Genomic DNA, 13,866 nt, shown 5'->3' on the forward strand with positions numbered 1-13,866 from the left:
CTAGTCCCTACAGCTCTACCTAACCCTCTTTTAAATTCATCCAGTGAATTGAGCTCCACTGCCTTCTATGGCAGAGAATTCCACAAATTCACAACACTCTGGGTGAAAAAGTTTCTTGTCACCTCAGTTTTAAATGGCCTCTCCTTTATTCTTAAACTGTGGCCCCTGGTTCTGGACTCCCTCAACATTGGGAACATTTTTTCCTGCATCTAGCTTGTCCAGTCCTTTTATAATTGTATACGTCTCTATAAGATCCCCTCTCATCCTTCTAAACTCCAGTGAATACAAGCCCAGTCTTTCCAATTTTTTCTCATATGACAGTCCCTCCATCCCAGGGATTAACCTCGTGAATCTACGCTGCACTGCCTCAATAGCAAGGACGCCGTTCCTTAAATTAGGAGACCAAAACTGCACATAATACTCCAGATGTGGTCTCACCAGGGCCCTATACAACTGCAGAAGGGTCTCCTTGCTCCTATACTCAAATCCTGTTTTAAAATAACTGTTATAATTCATTTCTCAGCTCCCTTCATCCTCCACATGGTAATAATTAATGTCCAGACTGCTGCTTCCTTCATCAGCAACTCTTTTACCTACTCCTGATCATTGACAAAGGCAGCAACTCTCTCTATCTTAATCCCAACAACCCTCTCTTTACGTCTCTGCACCGACCAAGCCGTTCATCACATTTATATTTTCATTTAAATCTTCGATCACCCTGATCACCCCTCCTAATCTCTCCTTTATTTATTTACATTATAATCGGTCTGGCATTTTGGGAATTGCTTAAAGCTGCTGTACAAATTCAAGCTGTTATTTTCTGACATTACACTGCTGCTGACAGTACACTAATTCTGTTTTTAACTAGTATAGTTTGTTTTATTCATTAATCAGTATGCAGGAATCTTGAAAAGGCCAGGATTTATTACCCATTCCTAATTGCTCATTTCTATAAGCCCTTTGTTGCATGTAAACCTAACATCAAATACTTCAGTTTGAACACATAACATTACATATTTCAGGGTTTTTGGAAATGTTGGTTCTCCCAAATTCAGCTCCAACTCTAATTTATTACATAGGTACAAAGGTTGGTGTAAATATCTCCACACATGCTGCTAACCTGTAACCTACAAAATGAAAGCTGTTAGCTGCTATTTTTTTCCTGCATAAATATGTTTCACCAGCTGCTCAGTGTCAAATTGATATTCATTCTAGTTATTTCTAAAAATAGACGCGCTTCCTTTTCAGGAGCATTCTCTTCTGAATAGTCATTTCCCCCATCCTCTACCTCAGCACAGTCCATATTTCTACTTATTTCTCTGAGCTGTACATTGGGGCGTCACGTTGGCACGGTGGTAAAGTTGCTGCCTTACAGCGCCAGAGACCCGGGTTCGATCCTGACTGTTTGTACAGAGTTTGTACGTTCTCCCCATGACCATGTGGGTTTCCCCAGGGTGATCCAGTTTCCTCCTACACTCCAAAGACGTACAGGTTTGTAGGTTAATTGGCTTCATTAAAGATTGTAAATTGTCCCTCGTGTGTAGGATAGTGCTAGACGTGGGCTCGGTGGGCTGAAGGGCCTGTATCTCTAAATTATACTAAACTAAACTAAGGTAGATACAAAATGCTGGAGTAACCCAAGCATGATCAAAGAAATGTAGAATGGGTCATTGTTAGGTGAGGGGAAAGTGACAACGAAGCATACAAACAATAAAGTTAATCAGGACAGTGAAACTAGCTGGAGAATCTACAGTGGGGAGGAGGGACAGAGAGAGAGGGAAAGCAAGGGTTAATTGAAGTTTGAGAAATCAATTATCATACCAGTGGGTTGTAAGCAGCCCAAAAGAAATGTGAGGTGATGTTCCTCTGATTTGCATTTGGCCTCACTCTGACAGTAGAGGAGGCCCAGAACAGAAAGGTCAGTATGGAAATTGGAGGGGGAGCTAGTGTTTTACTGGACTAAATTAAACTAAACTCGGTGTGTTGAGGTGCTTCATCTAAATTGCTCTTCCAGAGGATCCCTAACTTCCTACAGAACTTGTTTAGTTTTTTTTAGTTTAGAGATACAACACGGAAATAGGCCCTCCAGCCCACCGAGTCCGCACCGACCAGCGATCCCCACACATTGATACTATCCTATCCTAGGCGGGACAATTAAACATTTTTATACCAAGCCAATTAACCTACACATCTTTGGAGTGCGGAAGGAAACTGAAGATCTTGGAGAAAACCCACACAGGTCACAGGGAGAACGTACAAATTCCATTCAGACAGCACCTGTAGTCAGAATCAAACTCAGGATCCATGTGTCCGGTTCTGTAAGGCAGCAACTCTACCGCTGCATCGCCGTGCCGCCCTGCTTCGTAAGAATGGCTTCTTAACAATTTATTGATGCCCCTTCTTATCATTCGACACTGAATTGGCATCCATACCCACTTTCAGACATGTCAGAATATCATGGATGCACTGATGTAGTTGCTTGTGATATTTTTTATAAATTTACTATTGGGACGTGGATTGAATGGCAAACCTGTTATTTATTGCCCTTTCCTGGCTGCCCTCAGAAGTTGTTGGTTCATGAACCACTGAATAGTGATTTGATGCAACTGACTGATCTCTTGAGGTCAGTGGAGAGGTAGCTAAAAGGCAAACCTATATTATTAAAGGACTGAAATCAAATGTAGGCTATAGTGAATAGGAACATGCTTTATATTTGGTATACTAATGATTTCACAACAATCTGGCAGCTTCAAGGCCCCTTTTACAAAGTTTAGCTTTCAATCACAAAAATGAATTTAATTCATTACCGATTTTCAACCACTACTGCGGAATTTAAGTTTATATATTCTGAACTACTAGTTGTTAGTTATATTTATTTTCATATTGTTTTGTGGCACACATGAAATGGAATTAGTTTAATACTGAATGTAGCAATTTGGCATAATTTAGCTAAGTCTGCTCCAATAATGGTTCTCCTTCCTTGGATCTGTGTTTCCTCTCTAGCCACAGGCAAGGTTCAGGAGGACTGGAGAGTGGCCAATGTTCGTCCTTTGTTTAAGAAAGGAAGTAGAGAGAATCCAGGGAGCTATAGGCCGACGAGCCCCATGTCAATAGTAGGGAAACTACTGGAGAGAATTAATTGAGATAGGCTTTACTCCCATTTGGGATAGCCAGCACGGCTTGTATGTGGCGGGTTGTGTCTCACTAACGATTGAGTTCTTTGAGGAGTTGATGAAGGAGACTGATGAAGGTAGGCTGATGGATGTTGTACATGTAATTTTTAATAAAGCTTTTGATAAGGTCCCTCATGGTAGGCTGATCCAGAAGATTAAGATGTACGGGATTCATGATGACTTGGTCCAATGGATTCAGAACTGGCTTATTCATAGAAGTCAGAGAGTTGTGGTGGAAGATGGATATTCTGGCTGGAGTCCTGTGACCTGTTGAGTTCCTCAAGGAACTGTGCTTGGACCTCGGGTTTGTGATATACATATAAATGACCTAGACCTAAATGTTGGGTTGGTGAGTAAGTTTGCTTGCGACACCAAGTTGGACGAGTTACAGACAGTGAGGCATGCTGTCAGAAGATAGTGTGTTATAGACCAGCTACGGAAATAAGTGGGGAAATGGCAGATGGAGTTTCCCCTAGTTCAGTCCTGTCCCATGTATATCCAAGGCACCCCACATGCCCTCCACCATTTTGATAATCTCCGATTCCCCAGCCTCCATTGCCTCAACTTCACCATTGATGTTAAGTTTTATACATCTCCATTCCCCATCATGAATGTCTTAATGCCCTCTCCTTCTTTCTTGCAGCAGGGATCCAACCCTCTACACCAATACTCTCATTCACCTGGCTGAAATTGTTCTTTCTTGAACAATTTATTTTGATCGCTCCCACTTCCTGCAAGTCAAAGATATAGACGTGGGTAACGGCATGGGCCCAAGCTACACTTGTCTTTTTGTTACCTTTCCTGGTACCACTCCTCAACATCTTCTCTATTGCATCAACAAGTTGATTGGTGCTGTTTCAGCATGTGTATTGAAGTAATCAATTTTATCACCTTAATTGCCAACCCACCCTGCTCTCAAATTCACGTGGTTCATATTTGTTGCCTCTCTCCCTTTTCTAGATCTGTTTTTTCCTTTGCAGAAAACTTACTATCCACTGACATTTGTAATATTGACTATCAGAGCTATCTAGACTATATTAAGCATATACAATCATCAAGAACATAGGTAAGTGTAGGTAAAACTAGAGGGTTTAAGGAGAGATGGGATAGATTTAAAGTGGAACTAAGGGTAATTATCACATATAGCAGACATTTGGACGTACATGGATAGGAAAGGTTTGGAGGGACATGGAGCGGAGACAGGCAGGTGGGACTAGCTTGGTTACGCAATGCAGTTGATATGAATGAGTTGGATTGAAGGGCCTGTTTCCATGCTGTATAGGTCAACGAGCCTGTGCGTCTATAACGTTATCACCCTGTCTCTTGTAAGATGCCATCCCTTTCACCCAGTTTCTCAGTCTTCAAGACGAGACCTTCCATTCAGAACATCTGAAATGTTCTCCATTGTCAGAAACCTGGCTTCACTTTTACTGGCTTCACTTTTACGAGCACTTCAACTCCCCCTCCCATTCCCAGTTTGACCTTTCTGTCATGGGCCTCCTCCATTGCCATAGTGAGGCCCACCGGAAATTGGAGGAACAGCACCTCATATTTCGCCTGGGCAGTTTGCAGCCCAGTGGTATGAACATCGACTTCTCCAACTTTAGATAGTTCCTCTGTCCCTCCCTTCCCCTCCTCCTTCCCAGATCTCCCTCTATCTTCCTGTCTCCACCTATATCCTTCCTTTGTCCCACCCCCGACATCAGTCTGAAGAAGGGTCTCGACCCGAAACGTCACCCATTCCTTCTCTCCCGAGATGCTGCCTGACCTGCTGAGTTACTCCAGCATTTTGTGAATAAATCGATTTGTACCAGCATCTGCAGTTATTTTCTTATTCACTTTTACTGTGGTTTATGTAAAACTCCCATGTTTCCTCTGCTTCTTGGATACCTGGTCTCATCTCAACTCTCTCCAAGGAGAACAGAGACAGTTTCTCTATCCTCACCTTTCATACTACTAGCTTCGCATTCAGCATGTCATCCTTCATCATTTCCACCAGTCATTAGTCATGCTTAATTTAAATGAGATGAATGATTTGGCAATAATTGCAGCAGTAGTTACATTTTTGCTGCCAGATCACGATCAGTAGCAGACACAGGGTAATGCTGGACCACCATGCCATCAACAATTGTATGTGCTCCTAAAGGGAAGTTGCAGCTTACACTTTGTAAATTCATAAGTGACAATTTAGAAGCACAGTGATTAAACCTTCAAATAATCAGAAGCATTTAGACATTCATATTTTCTGGAAGCTTAACCAACTGATAGCTCTCAGAAAGAGTCTGTCAGAATGAGTGATGAGAATCAAATCTCCAGTGTTAAAACCTCTTGAGAGTGACCAGGAAGGTTGTTTGCAAAGTGTAAATTCAAAGAAGATGAAAACTGAATGCTGAGTTCAGTATGTAGCATTGCTGATAAAGTGGATGTGCCACCCTTTGACAGACTGTTGCATTGATTATAAGCTTGCAAGTTATTCAGGCTGGTATGCTGCTTCCCATGCTATTATTATTCCAGGATGGTTCTTGACATTATTTTCATTTAAATGCAGCCACAATATAAGTGATTACAAAAGAGGTATTGCTTACATTTTTTGACAAAGTTATTTACCTTTTCTCAAATGAAACAAAATATAACTATCACCATTGGTCTAATTTTAAAAGGCTATAGTTTTCATTATAACCTGTTATGCTTAGAGTAGCTGTTAAATAAATTAACTCCTGGTCCCTTTTCAGCTGGAATGTCCATCAGTAGCTGTGCAGTATCTTCCTGAAGACTGCATCTGTCCTTGACTAGAGGATAGGCTTCAAAACATAGCTGTCATTCATCGAAAATCATCTCAGTTGTAACTGGCTTGCTGCAGTAAATCTCTTTCAGTCACGGAGGTTCAGGGCACCACTGAAGGACCATCCATTTCTGCTGTTTTTACTCGATTCATGACTATTATCATGGTTACTTTACTTCAGAGAGCAAACAATTAAGAATTAAAGGTTATTCTGGTTACTTCTTTGATATGTAAAAAAATCAATGTGGTTATTCAAAAAAAATGACAATCATTCATTTAATCAAATAGTTTCATCTATTGATTGATCTTTCAGCTGAATCCAATTGCATATCAGTCAAAATACACGTTCAAATAAACTGAAGCTAATCAAACTTGGTGCCAAATCTCATGTGTAAATATTGCAAACAGGCATCATATTGTAACCATTTGCCTGAATCAGTCCAATGTGACCCTCTTTAAGTTGATGAATTCTTTTCTGAATTTGAATCAAATTCAATTCCATTTTTGCAAATTATGATGTGTATCTTGAGAATAACAATATGTGTCTGCTGTTATTGACAGCATATGTAAAAAATATTACTTTCTTTGTTTTCTCTGTGCTGGTAGAATGGATGAATTTATTTTTGGGAGCAAGTGTTTCTGGACTGGTTTTCCTTTTATTAAAAGTACAAGCTGCAATTTCCTATTGAATATTGATCCCTGGATTTCTCAGCTGAATGTAATTTGTTTCTTTGTCAAAAAGTGAATTGTAATCTCTCTTATATAGTCATTTTGACAGGAGGGGCATGCATTCATGTAGGGCATCTGTCTGTTTAATATTTCAAAGGAATAGATGAAATGAACTTCATTTTAGGTAGTATCAACTGTTGAAAAAAAACCAGCAGTCCTTTATAGACAATAGACAATAGACAATAGGTGCAGGAGTAGGCCATTCAGCCCTTCGAGCCAGCACCGCCATTCAATGCGATCATGGCTGATCACTCTCAATCAGTACCCCGTTCCTGCCTTCTCCCCATACCCCCTCACTCCGCTATCCTTAAGAGCTCTATCCAGCTCTCTCTAGACTCTAGACTATGTTAATGAATAAGACAATCAGGGCGATAATTTGCTACAATCTATTTTGTACTGTTGTCCATGATGATTTTTACCCTTCTGAGCAAGACTTTTTAATCTGATTAATTAATAGACAATAGACAATAGACAATAGGTGCAGGAGTAGGCCATTCAGCCCTTCGAGCCAGCACCACCATTCAATGCGATCATGGCTGATCACTCTCAATCAGTACCCCATTACTGCCTTCTCCCCATACCCCCTCACTCCGCTATCCTTAAGAGCTCTATCCAGCTCTCTTGAAAGCATCCAACGAACTGGCCTCCACTGCCTTCTGAGGCAGAGAATTCCACACCTTCACCACTCTGACTGAAAAAGTTCTTCCTCATCTCCGTTCTTAAATTCTTAATCCTTAAAATTGCACAAATTAGTTAATTTGCGTCTATATTGAGTTCTACAAAATAACTGAAACCTTGAATAACAGAGTAAAGGAGATTTGTGATGAGTTGATTGGGTGGAAAATAATGTAATTGGACAGAGAAAATAAAAACCTATGGATTTTTATCAAACATGTTATAGTCTCCAGATACAGTAAAGTAATTTTTGTGTAAGACAAGTATGGGATCTCAGCAATGCGAGCTAGGCAAGCATTTTATGCCCATCTGCAATTGCCCCACATAAGGTATCGTTGAGTTGATTTCCTGAATTCCACCAATCTGTGTACTAGTAGCAGGTCTACCATTAAATATGGAGTTCACAAGTACACGTTATAGGAGTAGAATTAGGCCATTCAGCCCATCCACTCCACCATTCAATCATCGCTGATCTCTGCCTCCTAATCCCATTTTCCTGCCTTCTCCCCATAACCCTTGACACCCATTCTAATCAAGAATTTGTCCATCTCTGCCTTAAAAATATCCACTGATGGCCTTCACAGCCCTCTGTGGCAATGAGTTCCACAGATTAACTAAAGAACACTGACTAAAGAAGTTCCACCTCACCTCCTTTCTAAAAGAGCACCCTTTAATTCTGAGGCTATGACCTCAGGTCCTTGACTCTCCCACCAGTGGAAACATCCTTTCCACATCCACTCTATGCCTTTCATTATTCTGTAAGTTTCAAAGAGGTCCCCCCTCAACCTTCTAAACTCCAACGAGTAGAGGCCCAGTGCTGTCAAAAGCTCATCATGTGCTAATCCACTCATTCCTGGAATCATTCTTGTAAACCTCCTCTGGACCCTCTCCAGAGCCAACACGTCCTTCCTCACATATGGGGGCCAAATTTGCTCACAGTACTCCAAATGCAGCCTGATCAGTGCCTTATAGAGACTCGGTATTACATCTCTGTTTTTCTATTCCAGTCTTTTTTTATATAAATGAATTTGCTTTCCTCATTATGATCCTGCAATGATAAAGAAATAGTTCATTATTAATCAAACATGGTTGTTTCTTTTTGAATTTTGTTTGTTTTGCCGATCTAAACATATTATAACCGGAAGGAACAAGAAATGTGATATAAATCTGTTTATCTCACTTAAATTGGGGATCAAGAAATACATTTCAGTGATATCTTCAGTTGAACACTATTTGGCTTTGTGGCTGAGGGATAATGTGAAGCAATACAATCAAAGGAACAATCTAAGAAAATAAAACTCATTCAAGTATATTAGGTGCCATTACAAGCTAGAGCTCATTTTAAATTAATTCAGTGAAAGCAAGAAGTGGGTGACAATAAATCGACAGGTCATTTAGCACAGACCCATTTATTTTCCATTGGAGTAGGAAATTGAATGCATTGTGCTATTTTGCACTCTCACCCCAGGAGAGTTTCGCTCCCCATTAAAATGTCTACCATCACAGTACCAAATATAAACATAATAATACTTTTGCAATATTTAATGATCCAACTTCTAATAGCTTTCATGCTTCTGTGATGATGTAAAAGAAGGGAGAAGTTAAGAACATTGAGCAATCATGTGGAGGCATCAGTAGTCTCTTTCTTCAAGATAATTATAGCTAGCATGGAACAGCATACTTTAATCTTTCAAAGCATTTGGAAGTGGGGCTTTAGAGATTTTATCCTTCAGGGCAACATGGGGAATAACTTTTCTTATCTCTGGAAACTGATGTGCGGATTGCGATATACAATCGATCTCCATCCATTCACCACGCCACAGGCAGCTCCTGAAAGCTGCTTCCAGGCAAAGGTGGTCATTGGATGTCCAGGTTAGCCAGAGGTGAAATATCGGGAGAGGCCAACACTGCTTTAATGCAGCCTGCATGACTTAAAGGAGAGGTGTATGGAACTCTTCGGACAAATGGCCAACTTTACATAAGCACAGCAGAGTTGATACAAGGAATCAATGTAATATTGGAAGAGATTTAATGATCCAACACACGTTAGCAAGATCAGTGATTTACTCTTCAAATAGCTACTGTATCAATTCAATCATCAGCTTTACCCACCATGCATAACCCCTAACACCAGCCCTAAATCTCTCACACTTAATAACAATTTTTAACAACGAGGATTCAAATTTGCAATTCAAATGCCTCATCTCATTCTAATGGAGCCAATGCAAGCACACACATTATGCTTAAAACTACCAACTTGTACACATGGCTAGAGTCTAGAGTGTTTCATTGTCATTTGCTCCAGGGCCGGAACAATTAAATTCTGGAACCTAGAACAAGACAGCACAAGAACATAAAGTCATAGAGTGATACAGTGTGGAAACAGGCCCTTCGGCCCAACTGGCGCACACCATCCAACATGTCCTAGCTACACTATTCCCACCTGCCCGCATTTGGCCCTTATCCCTCCAAACCTGTCCTATCCATTTACCTGTCTAACTGTTTCTTAAATGTTGCCTCAAGTACCTCCTCTGGCAGCTTGTTCCATGCATCCAACACCCTTTGTGTGAAAACGTTAACCCTCAGATTCCTATTAAATCTTTTCCCCTTCACCTTAAACTTATGTCCTCTGGTCCTTGATTCACCTACTCTGGGCAAGAGACTGTGCATCTACTGTTCTATTCCTCTCATGATCTTATACATCTCTATAAGATCACCCCTCATCCTCCTGCGCTCCAAGGTATAGAGTCCCAGCCTACTCAACCTCTCCCTATAGCTCACATCCTCTAGTCCTGAAAACATCCTCTTATATTTTTCTCTGTACCCTTTCAAGCTTGACAACATCTTTCAAAAGAACACGGTGCCCGGAACTGAACACAATACTCTAAATGCAGCCTCACCAATGTCTTATACAACTGCCATATGACCTCCCAACTTCTATACTCAATACTCTGACTGATGAAGGCCACTGTGCCAAAAGCCTTTTTGACCACACGATCTACCGGCGACTCCACCTTCTTTGGCTCACAATGTCTGTGTTGTACATGATACCAAGATCATCGACATGCTCAAAATTCATATCCCTCCATTCTCTGTATATCGATATACCTTTCCAAAAGTCTCTTAAATGACACTATTATATCTACTTCAACCGCCAACCCCAGTAGCACATTCTAGACATTCACCACCCTGTGTAAAAATGTTGTCCTGCAAATCGCCTCTAAATTTTGCCCCTCTCACCTTAAATGTATGCCCACTAGTATGTGATATTTCCATTCTGGAAAAATGGTCCTGACTGTCTATCCTACCTATGCCTCTCATAAATTTGCATACTTCTATCAGATCTTCATGCACTCTACTGTGTTAGAAAGAAAGCAATCCATAAACTCCAACCTCTTCCTCTTGCCAACACCTCCTAATGGAGGTATCATTCTGGTAAACCTCCTCTGCACACTTTGCAAAGCTTCCTATAATGGGGTGAACGGAACTGCACACAGTATGTGGCCTAACCACAGTTCCAGATAGCTGCATTGTGACTTCCTCACTCTAATGCTTGAATCCCCGACGTAAGAAAATTAAAATATCATCAGCCTTCTTCACTCTATCTACTTGTTTTGCCACTTTCAAGGTGTATGGACTTGGACCCCAATATCCCTCTGTACATCAATGCTGTAAAGGGTCATGCCTGAAAGAGGACAATTTCCCCTTACATTTGACCTCCCAAAGTGCAATACCTAGTTTAGTTTATTTAGTTTGTCATCATTGTCACGTGTACCAAGATACAGTGAAAATCTCTTGTTGTGTGCTGTCCAGTCAGCAGAAAGATAATATATGGTTACAATTGAACCATTACCATGTATACAGTAGATTCATGATAAAGTAATAACGTTTAGTGCAAGGTAAAGCCAGCAAAGTCTGATCAAGGATAGTCCAAGGGTCATCAAAGAGGTAGATAGTAGTTCAGCACTGGTCTGTGGTTGTGGTAGGATGATTCAGTTGCCTGATAACAGCTGGGAAGAAACTGTCCCCGAATCTGGAGGTGTGCATTTTCACACTTCTATTCCTTTTGCCTGATGGAACAGAGGAGAAGAGTGAGTGGCCAGGGTGCAACTCATCCTTGATTATGCTGCTGTCTTTGCCGAGGCAGCGTGAGGTATAAAAATTGACTCAATAGAAGGGAGGTTGGTTTGTGTGATGGTCTGGACTGCATCCAAAATTCACAGCAATTTCTTGCGATCTTGGATGGAGCTGTTCCCAAACCAAGCTGTGATGCATCACGATAAAATGTTTTCTATGGTGCATCTGTCGAAGTTAATGAGAGTTGTAGGGGACATGCCAAACCTCCTCACACATACTCAGATTAAACTTAATCTACCTTTTCCCCACCCATTCCTGTAGCTGATTTACCTTGATAGCCTTTTTCACAGTCTGTTACCCAAGCAATCTTGGTGTCATGTGCAAATTTACTAACTAACCCATCTACATTTATGTCGAAGTCATTTATATTTATCACAAACAGCAACATACCCTTGCCGAACTCTACTGGTACAGACCTTCAGCTTGAATAATGTCCTTCCAGCACAACCTCTGTCTTCTATCACTAAGCCAGTTTGAATCCATAGACCAAGTCATTGTTAATTCAATGGATTTTAATCTTCTGGATCAGCCTTCCAAGTGGAACTTTATCAAATGCCTTACTAAAATCCATGTAGACATCACCATCCTACCCTCATCAATCATATTTGTCACCACTTCAAAAGACTCAATCATTAGTAAAACATGACCTGCCCTGCACAAAGCTATGCTAACTGTTCCTAATTCATCTGTTCTCTTCCAAATGGTACTTGGTACTTTGAAAAGCTAATTGGAAAACTTAATGAAACTCACCCCAAAAAAAACTGCAGGTACTGCAAATTTGAAATAAAGGCAGAAAATGCTGGAAAAATTCAGTAGGTCAGGTAACTTTTGTGAAAAAGAGAAACAGAGTTAATGATTCAGGTTGAACACCCTTAATAAAATCTAGGAAAGAGACAAAACAATTTATTTTTAAGGCTAGGAACCCTAACCTAAGGTTAATTTAGTTTGGTTTAGTGATACAGTGCAGAAACAGGCCCTTTGGCCCACTGAGTCCGCACTGACCAGCGATCCCCGCACATTAACACTATCCTACACACACTCGGGACAATTTACATTGATACCAAGCCAATTAACCTACAAACCTTTGGAGTGTGGGAGGAAATCAAAGATCTCAGAGAAAACCCATGCAATCACAGGAAGAACGAACAAACTCCATATAGACAGCACCCGTAGTCGGGATCAAATCTGGGTCTATGGCGCTATAAGCGCTGTAAGGCAGTAACTCTTCTGCTGTGTCACCGTGCCGCCTCTGTCAAAAGAAATACATCTGGGATGGTGCATCACAGGTTGACATCATAATAAGGAGTAGTGGCCATCTAGGCAATGGCCTAATGGATCCATTTAACCAATGATCATAATTAATGAGGTTGGGTGGAGAGGGGGTTTAGAGAATGAAAATATGATCTCTTACCATGGATTTATTCTTCATGAGTATTTTTCTAGACTCTTCTGTTTATTTCAGTTCATGTTAGCTTCTGATAAATTTAAGTTTATGAAGTAATTAAGATGCTTAATAGGCATTTGATTGCTTAGGTGCATTATGAATGAAGGTTAAGTAAACAAGGGCTAATGAATGGCAGTAATTCAATGGTACAACTATGTGAGCATAAGTTGACATGTTTTTCACAACCCATTACTTACTAAATGTCAACTGCCCACTTCAGTGAAAGTGCTTTGAACATTGATGTGAAATGAACATTTGCAGAACCTAGAGATGATCTGGATGGTTGGGTGAGTGCCTGGAGTGGGTTATAGCAGCTGCTCACAGGACTAACACTAGATCAAAACCTACTTGATCTTGTTCTCACCCATTTACTATTATTGGTATATCTAACCATGAGAATATAGGCTGGAGGAAATAAACACAAAATCTCATGTAGTTTAAGTTTGGTTTTCATTTTGCAGGTTATTTCTTTCCTGTTGAGTGTCATTACCGCTCTGCTGGATTGGATAGATTCAGAACAGAGCTGCCAGCTCAAAACCAGCCAGGCATGGGATTCCACGAGTCCACAGCAAAACTGTATTCTGCAAGAGCAGGACATCTCATTAATGCACGGTCTAATCCTGACCATTATTTTCAAGTCAGGGGGGGGGGGGGGGGGGGGGGAAACTCTGCTTTAATCATGATCATAGAAGCGATGCCGAGAGGCACTGCTGAAAACTTATTCCTAACCTGTAGTCAAAGGTCTTTTATTCCTAACCTGTAGTCAAAGGTCTTTTATTGTACCAATTAAGGTACAGTGATATGCATATTTAAGGGATTATTCGACTGCCCCAATGCTCCCACATCGGGGTGGTCGAAGCTCCTATGGCTTGGAGTTCCCGAAGTCGGTCTCTAACCAGAGACCATGAGCTCCGCGATCTTAAAGT

This window comes from Rhinoraja longicauda, chromosome 1 (genome assembly GCF_053455715.1).
Source record: "Rhinoraja longicauda isolate Sanriku21f chromosome 1, sRhiLon1.1, whole genome shotgun sequence".
NCBI lineage: Eukaryota > Metazoa > Chordata > Chondrichthyes > Rajiformes > Arhynchobatidae > Rhinoraja > Rhinoraja longicauda.